Source organism: Chrysochloris asiatica, unplaced genomic scaffold (assembly GCF_000296735.1).
Source record: "Chrysochloris asiatica unplaced genomic scaffold, ChrAsi1.0 scaffold00077, whole genome shotgun sequence".
Lineage (NCBI taxonomy): Eukaryota > Metazoa > Chordata > Mammalia > Afrosoricida > Chrysochloridae > Chrysochloris > Chrysochloris asiatica.
Window position 1 is genome coordinate 197,710 of NW_006408595.1, and position 17,881 is coordinate 215,590.

General features: G+C 37.3%; 1 pseudogene; it reads right to left on the reverse strand.

Moving 5' to 3' along the window:
• Positions 1 to 1,038: 1,038 nt before the first annotated feature.
• The window catches only part of LOC102836196, a 100,784-nt pseudogene continuing 83,941 nt past the window's right edge, over positions 1,039 to 17,881 (reverse strand).

Here is a 17,881-nt window from a genome sequence, read left to right on the forward strand (position 1 = left end):
CCTGTCAGGTTAAAAGACACTCAAAAGACAACTGGGAAGAGTTATCTCTCCAAATGGGACCTTCATTTACTAATGGGACACAACTCAAAATGAGGAGAAATAGCTGTAAACATCCAATAGTAATCAGAACATGGAATGTACTAAGTATAAATGTAGGAAAATTAGAAACTGTCAAAAATGAAGTGGAACACATGAAGATCAATATCCTAGGCATTAGGGAGATGAAATGGACTGATATCAGCCATCTTGAATTAGACAATCACATGGTTTACTATGTTGGGAAATTCAAATTGAAGAGGAATGGCATAGCAGTCATCTCCAAAAAGATCATTTCAAGATATTGAAGTATAACTCTGTCTGTGATAGGATAATATCCATACCACCATAAGAAATACCAGTTAATACCATTATTCTAACTTACACACCAACCACAAAAGTCATTGATGCTTAAATTGAAGAATTCTACCAACTTCTTCAGTCTGAAATCGATAAAAATGCAATCAAGATGTATTGATTATTACTAGTGATTAGCATGCAGAGCTTGCAAACAAAGAGAAAGGGTTAGTAGATGGAAAATATGGCCTTGGTAATAGAAATAATGGAGATCAAATGGCATAATTTTGCAAGACCAATTGCTTATTTATTGCAAATATCTTTTTTAAAACAACATAAAATGTAACTACACAGATAGACCTCACCAGGTAGAATACACAGGAATCCAATTGGCAACATCTGAAGGAATCGATGGTGGAAAAGATCAATATTAATTGCCATAACAGAGCCTGGAGCAGAATGTGGAACAGACCACGTTTAGGCTGAGGCTGAAGAAAATTAAAACAATTCCACAAGAATCAAAATATGACCTTAAAAATATACTACCTGAATTTAGAGACCATCTTAAAAACAGATTTGATGCATTAGGTATTAATGACCGAGCACCAGAAGCGATATGGGATGACTTCAAGGATACCATGCAGGAAGAACACAAAAGGTCATTGAAAACACAGGTAAGAAAGAAAAGACCAAAATAGATGAAACTTACACTGCAGCATAGAGATGCTAAAGTAATGGAAGAAATGAGGAAGTAAAAGAGCTGAACAGAAAATCTCAAAGGGTAGCTAGAGAAGACAAGTCAAGTATTATAATGAAATGTGCAAAGACCTGGAATTAAAAAAAACTAAAAGGAAAGAACACTCTCAGTATTTCTCAAGCTGAAAGAACTGAAGTAAAAATTCAAGCATCAACTTGCAATATTGAAGGATTCTATGGAAAAAATTTTGCATGATGCAGAAAGCATGAAAAGAAGATGGAAGGTATATACAGTGTGACTGTACCAAAAAGAAATGACCAGTGTTCAACTATTTCAAGAGACAGCATGTCATCAAGAGCCAATGGTACTGAAGGAAGAAATTTATGATGCACTGAAGGCATTGGCAAAGAATAAAGCTGGGAAAATTAATGAATACAAATTAAAATCTTTCAAGACATAATTTAAATGCTTTTGCTAGAGGAAATCTTCTACAAACCATTCCCTCCCCCTAAGCTTTCTTCTGGTCATATGTATAACTTTATTTTTATCTTTATTCAAATACTTGTCACTTTCATCATAACTTTTTTTTCTTTTTATTCTAATCCTCCACTTGACCAAATTTCCTTTTTCTTTTTCTTTTTTTTTGCAAGAAGCATTTAATATCCTATGCACTATATTGTGTGGTGCTGTGGGTTAATGCGCTGGACTGCAAGGACGGTTTGAACCACGATGTCTGTGGTTCAAGCTCATCAGCCACTCCTTGGAAACTCTATACAGGATTGCTATGGGTTGGAACCCACTCGATGGCACTTCACAGCAACAACAACATATATATATATATATACTCCAGATAAAAGCAAATATTATAAAATGAATAAAATAGATAAGATAAAAGCACAATATATTTTGGGTGGAATTTCAGAGATTCTTTTTTCTCTTTCCCTTTTACCTCAAAAGTTATAAATGCTTTTGAAGTAGCAGGTATTTTTGCACTTTTGATTTTTTGTTGTACAGTTAATGAACTTGAGAGTCTTGATGACTGGTGATCATCTGTTTGGCCTTCCTATTCTTTTGCTGCTTCTTCTTTGATTAGTAAAGGATTTCCTATGGTTTGGCCAACAAGGTTACAGACTTCTTGAGCTTTACAGCATGCATTCTCAACAGCAACAAGACAGGCTTGCTGTCGAAGATTCTCAACAGAACTGGGGTGGACTGATGACAACAGATCTAGTTTTTCAATAAGACAGTTACAAATATTTTGCATTTTTCCAAATTCAGTAAATGTAATGCAGACCTCTGCTTCCATATCATAATCATTTTCCACTCTTCTAAAATCCTTTATTACTGTTATATTTTCTTCCTGAAGATCCTGCTGCTGGAGGCTCTGCGAGATGTAGTCCAGGCTGCAACAAATACTCTTCATGGCTGCTGCCTCCTTGGTGCTGCTCACCCATATAGATACCTGTGTTGGGTTAGGGCCAGCAGACACCTCCGGGCATAGTTTGGGACTGGGCTAAGAATAGGGGACAGTGGGGGTGCAGGGCCAAGCAGTGTCTCTCTGCCCCAAACCAGGCAGTTCTCTCAGCCCGGTTCAGCGATGGAGGGGCCTGTTGCAGGGACACAGTGATAGCATCTATGTTTCCATAGCTGACCAGAGTTTCTTGAGAATCTTGGTCGTATTCTTTGGGCTCACATGGTAGGTGCTCAGCATGATTTTGGAATAAATTAGTGATTAGTTAGACATGGATATTGGTCTATAATTTTCTTTTTTAGTGATGTCTTTGCCTGGCTTGGGTATTAAGGTTATGTTTGCGTCATCAAATGAGCTCAGGAGTTTTCCTTACTCTTCTTTAGTTTAAGTATGTTGTTATTGTTGTTAAGTGCCGTCGAGTCGGTTCCGACCCATAGCGACCCTGTACAGGGTTTCCGAGGCTGTAAATCTTTACGGGAGCAGAAAGCCTCATCTTTCTCCCGAGAAGCGGCTGGTAGTTTCGAACTGCTGACCTTAAGGTTCACAGCCCAATTCGTAACCACTACGCTACCAGAATAATAGCTTCATTATGAATGCTTATAGAATTCATCAATAAAGCCATCTGGACCTGGATTTTTTGTAGTTGGGAGTCTTCTAATGACTTGATCAATTCCTACTTTTGTTATAGATGTGTTTGCATTTTCTGCTTCTGTCTGTGTTAGTTTAGGTAAGTTATGTGTTTCTAGAAATTTGTCCATTTCCTCTAGATTTTCAAATTTGTTGAAGTACAATTTTTCATAGTATTATGTTATTACCCTTTTTATTTCTGTTGTACCGAAATGATGTCATCCATATATTTATCATGTTATTTGCCTTGTCTTTTATTTGTTATATGTGTCAATGGTTTGTTGATTTTATTAACTCTTTCATATAACCAACTTTTAATCATGTTGATTTGTTTTCTGTGTTTTTTTCTGTTTTCTATTTCATTTATTTCTGCTCTGTTGTTGTTAAGTACCATGGAGTTGGTTCCAACTCATAGTGACCCCACACAGGGTTTCCAAGACTGTAAATCTTTACGAGAGCAGAAGGCCTCATCTTTCTCCCACAAAACTGCTCGTAGTTTCAAACTGCTGACCTTGAGGTTGGCAGCTCGACTTGTAACCACTACGCTACCAGAGCTCCTTTATTTCTGCTCTAACCTTTATTATTTCTTTTCTTCTAGTGACTGTAGACTTATTTTGATGCTCTTGTTCTAATTGTTGGCAATGTTGTATCAAGATGTTAATTTTGGTTCTTTCTTCTTGTTGGATGTGTGCATTCATTGCTATAAATTGTTCTCTGAACACTGCTTTTGCTGTGTCACAAAGGCTTTGGTATATTGTGTTTCCAATTTATTCAATTCCAGATATTTCCATTTTTTATTTGTTCTGTTACCCATATTTATAAAAGGTGCTTTATGTAATAGAATTTTTCCTTTTTCTTCCTATTGTTAATTTCTAATTTTATAAAATTGTTATCTGAGAAGATGCTTTGTATTTTAATTTCTTTTTAAGTTATTGATTTTTGCTTTGTGACTTAACATATGGTCTATTCTGGAGAAAGTTCCATGTGCACTGGAAAATAATGTATATTATGCTATTATAGGGTTAAGTGCTCTGTCAAAGTCTATTAAGTCAATTCGCTTGATTGTATTGTTTAATTATTCTGTCTTGGTTGAGTTTCTTTCTAGTTTTTCTCTCCTTTCTCCAAAGTGTTGAATTAAAATCTCCTACGAGGACTCTAATAATAGTTGTTTTTATTAGATGCCATCGAGTTAGTACCGACTCATAGGGCCCCTATGCACAGCAGAACGAAATACTGCCTAATCCTGGGCCAACCTCGCTACTATTGCCACGATTGAGTCCATCGGTGCTGCCACCTGGCCAGTCCATTTCGTTGGGGGTCTTCCTCCTTTTCTCTGACCCTTTACCCTACCAAACATGATATCCTTCTCCAGCGATTGCTCCCTCCTGATAATATGTCCAAAGTATGAGAGATGAACCTAACAACAACAACTATTATTAGAGTCCTGTCCTGGCACTGTAGGATAAGCACTGGACTGCCAAGCAAAAGGTTGGTGGTTCAATCCCAACAGGCACTACTGAGAAACCATGTACAGGATTGCTATGAGTCGGAACTCACTCCATGGCACTTAACAACAACAACACTATTATTGTTGAGATGTTTGTTTCTTTATTCAATTCTACTAGAGTCTGAGTAGAAATACTTTTTGTGAGTATATTTTTAATGACCATATGGTTTAGAAATTAAATGTATGCATTCGTCCCACAGACTTAAAAAATGTGATGCCTGGAACAACAATAAACTGAATAATTTTCTCTAAAAATGTGTAATATTATCTAAAATTTTCTAATATGATATTCTTTTTACCTTGTAGCAATTATGGTGAACAAAACAACTATAAATATGGTTCTGATAGTCTTTTTACTTTTTGTTTTTCCAAGAAAAAGAGCAATTGGGATTTTCAGGACTATTTTCTCACTTTCACAAAAACATAGTTAATTGTGCTGGCTTAATCAAGTTTACCTTTTTTTTCCCTAAGCAAATTTTTGGAGATAAGTCCTGAAAAAACTAATGATGGTCCTGAGGCAGGACGATGCACCCAAAATAACCTTCCAGCTGACTCAGTTTTTGTTTTTAACAGGAATGTTCTACTTTAGAAATGTCCGCTATATAACCCTTAATTTGAACATATATATTTAGGGGCATAGTTGGTACTGTCACATACTAATTGACTACAAACTTTACTCATGAAGAGGAGTTATTTAATCAAGCATGAAAACTGACAAGGGGTGGAGGGAAATGGAATGCAAAACAGCAGTACAAGGGTAATTGATGACACTCGCCTAATTAAAACTGCCTTCTCCTTTATATTCTTGCTTGTAAGACAAGATAGTAGATGGAGGTGGTGATGAAGAACACAGAATTGGATCTTGTCCTTATAGCAATTGCGGTGATTACAAGGAATTTATAAAATTTCCTTTTATGTAGTTCTGTAAGAAGAAAGCTTTTTACCGTAGTCTTTTTGTTTGCTTGGGGGTTTTTGTGTTTGCATTTCAAGTATAATTTTAGTTTTTCAGTTTTATTCACTATTTTTAACTTTTTACTGTGGTTTGGGAAAAAGTTTACAGAGCAAATTTGTTTTCCATTCACTAATTCAAACTCATTTTGATTCGTCACACTGATTGCAATCCCTACACCCTAACAGCACTCACCCCTTCCTCCCTGTGTTTCACCATTTCCTTTTGTCCTTCTTTCCTATTCTTTTCTGCTTTCTGAGCTTTATCACTAGGAAAATGCTGCCCTTTGAATCTCATATATTTGGTAGTTCACAACAATAACACCAGGGAGAGTGTACCTGCCTGGTGCTATTATTCACCTTAGAGATCTGTCTATTGCTGAGCTGAAAACTGAGCTACTAAGGTGGCTTAAAAGGTTGACAGGTAAATATGGACCTTAGTTTTGGAGTTTCACCAGTCTAGCTAACTAGTAAACCTGGTCTTTATTATTATTATTATTATTTTGAGTTTTATTCCACATGTTTTCCCCCACTCTGTCCAAGACCTCCTATGTGATCCCTTTTAGAGCGATTGACAGTGGTAGCCAGGCACCATCTAATTCTTCTTGTCTTAAGGCTATGGAGACTGAGGTTCCCATGGTTCTTAGTCCTTGGGATTGTTTTCATGCATTGTTGATTTCCTAACTCTTCTTCACACTGGATGGAGAGACACCAATAGTTGTACTTCAGATGGCTACTCGCAAGGTTTTAAGACCCGTCAAAGGAGCTCTGGTAGCGTAGTGGTTACGAATTGGGCTGCGAGACACAAGGTCAGCAGTTCGAAACTACCAGCTGTTCCACGGGAGAAAGATAAGGCTTTCTGCTCCCGTAAAGATTTACAGCCTCGGAAACCCTGTACAGCGTCGCTATGAGTCAGAACCGACTCCACGGCACATAACAACAACAACAACAACAACATTACTCACCACTGTAGGCTATAGAACATTGTCTTTGTGAAATACGTTATGCCAATTGATTTGATGTTTCCTAAGATTCTGGCTCTGAGTCCTCAGACCCAGTGATTCATTCTTTCAAGGTGTTTGATTATGATTAGGAACTTTTCGTAGCTTACCTCTGTGTGCTCTATAATATTAATGAATATATTTGTACTACATGTAAATACATATATAAAATATCAAATCTATATATATTTGTGGGTGTAGTACCATTAGCCTTCTCACTCCTGTTCAGCTTACTTGTTTTTCTATGTATATCCACTGATAGATTATTACTATTGCTGTTATTGCAGGAGTGTATATTTTTTTTACTTTTGTTGCCTTTAATTCTTGTGGTTATCACAGTCTTCCTTTACCCTGATGATTACGTGCTGACCTACTCCTTACTGAACATTGCCTTTCCCTTCACCCAAGTTAATTTGTACCTCTCTTCTAGTCAGCAATTTAACTTCCATTTCCCTCCCACTTTGCTAACCTTCAAAGAATGTTTATTTCTGTAAGTAAACCTTTTCTTGACATTTTGAAATAGTGGTCTGATATAATTGTCCTTTTGTGACTGACTAATTTTACTCAGCATAGAGTCCTGGTGTGGCACTGTAGGATAAAGCATTGCACTGTAAGGTCAGTTTGAACCTACTCAATGGCACTTAACAACAACAATGTCCTCGGGGTTCGTCCATGTTATGAGGTATTTCACAGATTCATTTATATTATTTTACATTGCACAGTATTCCACTGGTGTATGTACCACAGTTTCTTCATCCAGTCTTGTATTTTATTTTTTTTTCTTGTTTAAATCTCATCCATATACCCTGGTATGGTGCTGTGGGTTAATGCATTGGGCTGCAAAGTCATTTGAGCCAAAAGGTCTGCAGTTCAATCTCACCAGCTGCTCCTCGGAAACCCTATATAGGGTCGCTATGGGTTGGAACTAACTTGATGGTATTTAACAACAACAACAATATATACACATAAAGGTTGTGTTTCACAGTTACTGTAATTTAATTCACCATATAATTTCTCTACTTTCTTTTTCTTCCTCCAAATTATATTACCTAAGTTATTCAAGATGTTATGTTAGTATTTATGACAGGTAGCCTCTAAGATGGCTATTACATGATATTTAATGACAACCCAATGATTTCTGCTATGTGATTTCATGTCCTTCTGCACATTTCTTTTCTTTCTTATATTTTTATTCTTATCTGGACTTCTTATCTCCCAATTAATAAAATATAGCAGAAATGCTGATATGTTACTTCTGAGATTAGGAGATAAAATGACTGTAAGTTTCTTCTTGGGTGTACTCTATGCCTTACTTGCTCTGAGGGAAGTCATCTTCCATGTTGTGGACTGCCCTATGTAGAAGCCAATGTAACAAGAAACTGATAAAACTTTTAATCAGTAAGGAAAGTATGTCTGAATCCTAAGAGAGACTGAATCTTACCAATAACTATGTGAATGAGCTTAGAAGTTGATCCTCCCCAAGAGGAGTCTTGAAATGAGATCACATCTCCAGCTGATGCTCTAATTGTAATCCCATGGGAGAATGAGAGCCAAAGACATCCAGGGAAGTCACAGGTGGTTGCATTCACAGCCCATAGGAACTAAGTATAAAAATCTGTGTTCACATTTCTTAGTTTTTAGTCATTTGTTATATAGCAAGAAATAGCTAAGAGTGTCTTTAAGCTATTTCATCAGTTCTACTTGTTTGGTAGGAGCTCTGGTAGCGTAGTGGTTACATATTGGGCTGCTAACCTCAAGGTCAGCATTTTGAAACTCCCAGCTGTTCGGCAGGAGAAAGATGAGGCAGTCTCCTCCCGTAAAGGTTTACAGTCTCGAAAACCCTATGTAGGGTCACTATGAGTCGGAACCGACTCCATGGTACTTAACAACAACATTTGTTTGGTGTGAGGACTAGATCTGCCTTTCATGAAGTAGAAGAAAGTTTTTAAAGAACATTTGGGATAAACGAATGTAGTGAAAGCTATAGTGCTTTAGTGTACCACTCAGAACCTCACCTCAATTCTTAAGCACATAGTTCCCCAGATTCAAAGAGTGCTGGTTGTTGACAGCTCATATTTGCATCCCTCTCAAATATTCTACTCAGCTGATAGGGACTTTATCTGATGATTCCTAATTGTCTTCAGGTTGGAGAGTTTGAGCTTAATAAGAATTGGCATGACTCCAAAGAAACTTCTGGGTCTTCAGAAAGTTTGTCCAGTTGGACCAACCTGCTGCAGTTGAGTCAATTTTAACTCAACTACAGCAATTTTAAGGAGCTCTGGAAGCATAGTGTTTATGAATCGGGCTGTGAGCCACAAGGTCAGCAGTTCGAAACTACCAGCTGTTCAGAGGGAGAAAGATGAGGCTTTCTGTTCCGGTAAAGATTTACAGCCTTGGAAACCCTATACAGAGTCATTATGAGTCGGAATTGACTCCACGGCACATAACCACCACCACCACCACAGCAATCTTATAGGACAAAGTAGAACTGCACTATAGGATGGAATCCTGGTGAGGCACTGTGGGCAAATGCAGCAAAGTCATTTGAACTACATGGTCAGTGATTCAAACTCACCAGCAGCTCCTTGGAAACCGTATGCAGGATCACTATGGGTCAGAATCAACTTGATGGCATTTAACAATAAACTTCACAGAAACAGCCCGCCACAATGTTCTCCTTTGGAGACAGGTGGGTACAAACCACCGAGTTTTTGATTAGCAGTCAAGCACTTCTCCACTGTGCAACCTCACTATAAATTGGACCAGATCAAAGAAAATTATCCTAAGTTCTAGGTATTGTCTCTCTTTCTTCTAGTGTTTTATACTCCCCTTGGAATGCAATCCTTGCCCACCCTGCAGCAACATAAACCATATAAGAGAAAAAAACAAAAAACAAAAAAACAGAAGAAGCTCTACCCCTTGGAAAGATGAATTGGTTCTAGCCATAACAAAACACCCATCTCTGCTTATAGTAAACTTAAGTCTTGCTCTGCAGCAGCTTCCGATGATTTTCCAGCTATCTTACAGAGATCATCAGGCAGCAACAAGAGGATAGGGCTGTTTTTCTGATCAGACCCTGTAAAGACTACTCAAAGCAAGTAAAAGCAATTAAAATGGGATGTTCAATACAGGGACCACCATCTCATTGATGGCCTCCCTATTTTTGACTCTACTTTCTTAAAACAAAATAAACAAGACAGAATGGATTTATTATTATTATTATCAATGAACTTCCTTTTCTTTAATTGGAAAAAGACACTTAGACCTTTCCAAAAAGTGCCTAAGAACTTGAGAATTGAAGTCATGTTTTTTTTGCTGTCAAAAAGCTGCATCCTCTGAAATCCAATAATTTTTATTCATGAGCTCTATACTCAACAACTACCAGTGCTGTATAATCTCCTTTTTGGAAATGTCAAGGTAAAGTGTTCACACATTAGAGCTGAATTGCAGATACTTAGTCACATCAGTGAGCAGCAGTTCAACCAGGAAAACTGATTTTTAATAACATGATTACCTAATAGTGTGAAAACTTGGTGTGGTCTGTGAAAATCATCACACAGTGTTAAATGTTTTGTGTTATTTAAATAGATGCTATTTAAATGTGCAGATAAGGGCACCCTAAAACAATCCTGGATGCTTAGGGGTAAAAAAGAGAGTATATTTAAAAAAAACACACAAAGAAAACAAAATGCCGTGTAATTGTGAAACTTTATCATGTATTCTTATTTTAGATGTTTGTGACTGACATTTAACTTATAAATCCAGACATCTATTTTAAGCTCCCAGTGGTGTCTAACTCACGGTAACACTTGTAAAGAGCCATATTATTACAAAAATTCTATAATTCTTCTCTAGGCTTTACTGAAAAGTCAGTTTTTAGTTACTCAGGAAGTTCCAATCAACATATAATCAAATACATTATTTGGAATTAAGTTCAAGGTGGTATTGTTGGTATCAGTGTGTGTTGTCTGGCTGACTGGGAGCCAAGGGTAAAATTATTTGCAAACAGAGATAGCACTGGAGCACAAAGTCTTCTAGTCTTGATTTCAAATGACTTTTATTCCCTTGTAACTTTGGACTTCCTGGTGTGGCGTTGTAGGTTAATGCGCTGGCTGGACTGTAAGGTTGATTTGAACCTCAAGGTTCAGGCTCACCAGCCTTTTCTGTGAAACCCTATACGGGGCCGCTATGAGTCCTAACTGACTCAATGGCATGAAACAGCAACAACACCTTTAGACTTTAGCTTTATTTTTAGTGAATTGAGACAATTAGAAAGAAATTTGATACTCTGCATTTTTAAATTTTAGGAAAATAACTGATAAATTGACTAAAAGTCTTCATTTTACTAAGCACTGTGTTAAAGCAGACAAATCTTAGGCAAAGCAATATTATTTGAAAGCCAAATAGTCAATTCTCACATAAATAAGGTTCATTTTTCATTTTAAGAAAACAGACATTAAAACTAAATGTTTTGACTGCTTAATTTGGGTTTCAATAAAAGAAGAGGTATATAATACACTGGGAAAACCTCTATGTATTTATTCTAGATGGAGTATTCTTAGATGACCCTCAGGGTTTCATAATCTTTGAAGACAATGATCATAAATCCATGCAAAAAGTTATCTTACAGTAGAGCGGCAGTCTATTGGATATTTCTTTGGATTTTGTACCTATCTAAATGTACATTTCAAACCTACTGTTGTCAAGTCAATTTTGATTCCTCACTATCCTAGAGGATTTGAGAACTATCCTATAGGATTTCAAAGTTATGGAAGCAGAGTGTCTCATCTTTCTCCTGCAGAGCAGCTGGTGGATTCAAATGGTAAGGAGCCAAGTACTTTAAACTGATGTGTCACTGTTGTTAAATGTCATCCAGCCGGTTCCAACTGATAGCAACCCTGCATAGAGTTTCCAAATAGCTGATGGTGGGTTTGAACTACCGACCTTGCAGTTCAAACTGACCTGGAAGTCCAGCGTATTATCCGGCAGTGCCACACCAGGGCTCCAAATGTGTCACTGTTGTTGTTGTTGCTGTTAAGTGCCATCGAGTTGGTTCCAACCCTTGATGGTGCTGGTGGTTACATGCTTTGGAGTTGGTTCTGACCCATAGCAGCCCTATATAGGGTTTCCAAGGAGCGGGTGTTAAGGGGGAACCACTGACCTTGTGGTTTAAACCGACCTTTTGCTTAAGTACTTATCCTATAGTGCCATACCACGATTCTAAGAATTGGGCTATATTTTCTCTTAGGTCTTGATTGTTGTTGTGAAGTGCCGTCAAATCAGTTCCGACCCATAGTGACCCTGTATAGGGCTTCTGAGGAGCATCTGGTGAGCTTAAACTGCCAACCTTGCAGTTCAAACAGCTTTGCAGTCCGGCACATTAGCCCACAGCACCATATAGGTCAACAACAATAGAGGCTTACATTTTAAATAGAAATAAAAAGAAACAAGCTTATTTACTACGTTAAATATGGGTATTATAAATGTAATATTAAGATATATTCCCCATCATCTCTAAAACGAAGTGTGTCCAATGAGTGGAACAATTTTGTATTAAAAATGATTCTCAATAAGGCTGTAAAATATTCTCAGAAGTGAAGTACTTCAGGTGCAGGAATTTAGAGTCAAAACCAGTAACCAGTTGCTACAAGTTGATCCTAGTGCACAGCAGTCCTCTTTGTGTCCGAATAGAACTGTGGTCTCTAGGGTTTTCAGTGGTTGAGTTTTTGGAAGGAGATCACCAGGTCCTTCTTCTGAGACGTCTCAAACCGTTCTGCCACCAACTGAATGCATTAAACATATGCACTGATCCTAACACAATACATTAAAAAGTTAAAAAGGAAATTTAAAAAGAAGCAATATCATTGTCTTTTCTACCCATTGTCAGAAAGAAAGAAAAAAAGTTAAAAATAACTAATCATAAAATATTAAAAACATTCACAGATAAGTCAGTTAATTTCAAGAAAATACCACACAACTTGTTATACAATTCAAGATGCTGCACTGGGGAAATAAGACTGAAATATTGTTCTACCAAATTGCTTACAATATGTTTAGAAAAACTTACATGAATGTTTAGAACCATAATACAAGACAGCATGGTGTCAAAGCTCTCACACAGGCAAAAATCCATAGAAACACAGGTAATAGAAAGATTTTATCAGTTTCAGGAAACACATCTTTATCATTTAGTTGAAAACAATAAAGGGAGTAAATAACATTAGCTTAGTATAGACTAAGAGTCCTAGTGTATGTGTGACACTGTGGGTTAATGTGCCAGACTGCAAAGCCATTTGAACCCCAAGGTTGGTGGTTCAAGCTCACCAATTGCTCCTCAGAAACCCTATACAGGGTTGCTATGGGTCAGAACTGACTTGAGGCACTTAACAATAACAACTGTGTAGTAGCATAGTGGAGCTCTGGTAGCATAGTGGTTACGAATTAGGGTGCGAACCACAAGGTCAGCAATTCAAAACTACCAGCTCATCCGTGGGAGAAATATGAGGCTTTCTGCTCCTGTAAAGACTTACAACCTTGGAAACCCTGTTCAGGGCCCCTATGGGTCAGAACTGACTCGACAGTACTTAACAACAACAACAGTAGCGTAGTGGTTACAAATCGGGTTGCCAACCTCAGGGTCAGCAGTTTGAAACTACTAGCTGTTCCGTGGGAGAAATATAAGGCTTTCTGCTCCCATAAAGAATTACAGCCTAGAAAACCCTGTACAGGGTTGCTTTGAGGTGGAACCGACTCCATGGCACATAACAACAACAACAACAAGACTAAGATATTGTGACACTCTTACACATGAACAATGGGATTCATGCACAAGAACAAACATATTAGCCTTGCTTATAATCCCCAAACTAGAAACACTACAACTATGCAATGCCAAGAAAAATGATAAATAGTGAAACATTTACAAAATAGAACACTCTGCATCATTATTGTTGTTAGTGCCCTTGAGTCACTTTCAATTCCTAGTGACCCTATGGAGTTTCAAGGACTGACTGGTGGGTGTGAAATGCCGACCTTTAGGTTAGCAGTCCAATGCTTATCATTAGAACTCAATAAACCATAATTGCACACCTAAATGCAGATCAACAGTAAAAACAAATTTAAATTTTAGAAAATCTGCAAAGTATCTTTACTTGTACAGTATAGCACAATTTTCGTAAATTCCAAAAGCAAGAAAAACTCAATAATATATTAATTGAGGGTTCATATATGAATAATAACACACGAGGAATTCCAAAAGGAAATCAAGAAAATATAACTGAGGGAAATGGTTACATCTGGTTAGAAGGTGAGGAATTGGGTAAAGGGGTGACATAAATGAAACTTGGGTTGCAGTGTTTTCTCTTTCAAATATTTGTAAACATTTATTGTTTGCTAGAACATGGAGGTTTGGGGATGTCTGAGCCCAGCAAAGTATTGGCATTTTAAAATATAAACTGTGTTTTAAAGCCTGGATGTTTATAGGCCTTCATTTTCCGTGATATTAAAGCATGCTTTAGGTAGTGATTTCTTTTAATCAATTTTCTTTGGTTTTCACTGAAGCTTTCATATTTACAACTCAAACATTTTGTTAGTTCAGGTATTACTTCTGCTCTTTCATTTGGTTGTGACACATATTCACTTCCTTCCTCACCTTTCACTTTCAACAATGAGAGAATCCTACTGATAAAGGCCATTCAAATAAATAGTAGGGGAAATTTCCTGTCCCCCTCAAGTCCTGGTGAGTCTCATAAAACCAGTTCGCCATTGGTAAACAGAATATTGTTAGATACAGTGCTAGAAGGTGAGCCCTAGGTTTGAAGGCACTCAAAATACAACTGTGGAGGAGCTACTTCCTCAAAAGTAGAATTGACCTTGATGATGTGAATGTAGTAAAAATTTTGGAACCTTCACTGATGGGCATAACACAAAATAAGAAACTACTATAAACATTGATTAATAATCAGAACATGGAATCTATGAAGTATAAATCTAGGAAATTGCAAGTTGTCAAAAATAAAGTGGAACACATAGAGATTGATACTCTAGGCATTCGTGAATTGAAATGGACAGGTATTGACCATTTTGAATCTCAAAATCACATGGTTTACTATGCCAGAAATGACAAATTGAAGAGGAATGGTATCACATTCATAATAAAAAAGAACGTTTCAAGAACTATCTTATATAATACTGTCTGTTATAGGATAATATCCATATGCCTACAAAGAATAACAGTTAATACCACTATTACTCAAATTTATTCACCATCCACTAAAGTCAGTGAAGATGAAATTGAAGATTTCTACCAACTTCTTCAGTCTGAAATTGATCAAATATGCAATGAAGATGTATTGATAATTACTGGTGATTGGAATGCAGAGGTTGGAAAAAAGAAGAAGGATCAGTAGTTGGAAAATACAGCCGTGGTGATAGAAATGATGCTGGCGCTCACATGACAGAATTTTGCAAGATGAATGACTTATTCATTGCAAATACCTTTTTTAAACATAAAAGATGACTATACATATGGACTTCACCAATTGGAATACATAAGGAGCTCTGGTAGCATAGTGGTTATGAGTGAGGCTGTTAATCTCAAGGTCGGCAGTTGGAAACTACCAGTGGTTCCATGGGAGAAAGATGACACTTTCTGCTTCTATAAAGATTTACAGCCTTGGAAACACAATATAGGGTCACTGAGTCAGAACAGACTCCACAACACATAACTACCACCACAACCAGTTGGAATACACAGAAATCAAATTAACTACATCTGTGGAAAGAGACAATGGGAAGGCTCCATACTGTCAGCCAAAACAACATCAGCAGCAGACTGGAATAGATTAGCAATTGCTCATATGCCAGGTCAGGCTGGAGCTGAAGGTAATTAAAACAAGTCCATGAAAGTCAAAATATGACCTTGAGCATATTTCACCTGAATTTAGAAATCATCTCAAGAACAGATTTGATGTATTAGACACCAATGACCCAAAAACAGAGGAGTTGTGGGATGACATCAAGAACATTATATAGGAAGAAAACAATAGGTCATTAAGAAGATGAGACAGATGGAAAAGACCAAAATGGTTATCAGAAGAGACTCTAAAATTTGCTCTCCAGCAGAGATGGTAAAGCAAATTGAAAGAATAAGGAAGTAAAAGAACTGAACATTTCAAATGGCACCTAAAAGACAAAGAGAAATATAATGAAATGTGCAAAGAACTGGAATGAGAAAACCAAAATGGAAGAGCATGCTTAATATTTCTCAAGCTGAAAGAACAGAGGAAAAAAATTAATGTCTTTAATTGTAAAACTGAATAATTTTATCAGTAAAATGTTGAAGGATGCAGAAAGCATCAGAAGAAGAAAGAAGAAGTATACAAAATCACTGTGCCAAAAAGAAATGGTGGATGTTCAACTATTTCAAGAGGTAGCATACAATCAAGAGTCAATGGTACTGAAGGAAGAAGTTTAAGATACAGTGAAAGCATTGGAAAAGAACAAGTCTCCAGGAATTCATGGAGTGCAAATTGAAATATTTCAATAAATTATGGCAGCACTCATTTTGCTAAGGAGTTTGAAAGACAGCTACCTGTCCCACTGATTGAAAGTGAACCATAATTGTGCCCATTCCAAGGAGAGGTGACCCAACTGAATGCAGAAATCATCAAACAATATCATTAATATCACATAAATAAAATTTTTCTAAGGATAAAGATCAAAGAGCATAGTCTTTGATTGCATCTCAATGTCAAGAAAACAAAGATCCTCACCACTGGACCAATAAACAACATTCTTATCAATGGAGAAAAGATTGAAGCTGTCAAGGACTTCATTCTTCATCAACACTCACGGAAGCAGCAGTCAAGAAATCAAATGACATATTGCATTGGGCAAGTGTACTGCACAAGACCTTTTTAAAGTGTTGAAGAGCAAAGATGTCACCTTGAGGACTAAGGTGTGCCTGACCCAAGCCGTGGTATTTTCAATAACCTCATATGCACGTGAAAGCTGGATAGTGAATAGGGAAGACCATAGAAGAATTGATGTCTTTGAGTTATGGTGTTGGAGAAGAATATTGAAAGTGCCATGGGCTGCCAAAAGAACCAACAGATGTGTTTTGGAACAAGTGCAGTCAGAGCGCTTCTTAGAGGCCAAGATGGCCAAACTTCATCTCTCATACTTCGGGCATATTGCAAGGATGGACCAGTTGCTGGAGAAGGATATCATGTTTGGTAAGGTGGAGGGTCAGAGAAAAAGATGAAGACCCCCAACGAGATGGATCGGCAAGTGGCAGCATTGATGGACTCAAGTGTGACAACAGTTGTGAGGTTGGCCCAGGATCGGACAGTGCTTTGTTCTGCTTTGCATAGGGTCGCTATGGGTCCGTACCGACTCAATGGCACCTAACAACAATAACAACAAGGAAAATTTAAAAATGACTGCAGCAGTACATTGACGGGGACCTATCAAAGATCCAACCATATTCAGATGCGGGTGTGGAACGAGGGACATCACTGCTGAAGTCAGATGGACCTCTGCTGAAAGCAGAGAATATGAAAAAGATGTTTAACTGTGCTTTATTGACTACTATGCAAAGGCTTTTCACTGTGTGGATCATGACAAGCTATGGATTACATTGTGAAGTATGAATATTCCAGAACAATTAATTGTGCTCATGAGGAATGTGTGGACAGACCAAGCAGAATTCATTAAAACAAACAAGGAAACATTGAATGGTTTAAAAATAAGAAAAGGTGTGTGCCAGAGTTTTATTCTTTCACCATATTTATTCAGTCCATATGTTTAACAAATAATCCAAGAAACTGGATTATATAAAGAAGAACATGGCATGAGGATTGAGGGAAGACTCATTAACAACCTGTAATATGCAGATGATGTAACCTTGCTTGCTGATGAAGACCAAAGACAACAGCCTTCAATATGGGTTGTACCTCAATGTAAATGAAAGTTCTCACCAATGGATCAATAAATAGCTTCATGATAAATGGAGAAAAGCTTGAAGTTTTTAAAAACTTCATTTTGCTTGGATCTACAATCAACACTCATGAAAGCAGCAATCAAGCAATCAAATGATATATTGCATTAGGCAAAGCTGCTGCACAAGACCTTTTGAAAGGTTCAAGAGCACAGATACTACTTTGAGGACCAGGGTGCACCTGACCTGAATTATGGCATATTAAGTAGCCTCAAATACATGTGCAAGTTGGACAAAGAATAAAAAAGACTGTAGAAGAATTGATGCATTTGAGTTATGGAGTTGGAGGAGAACATTA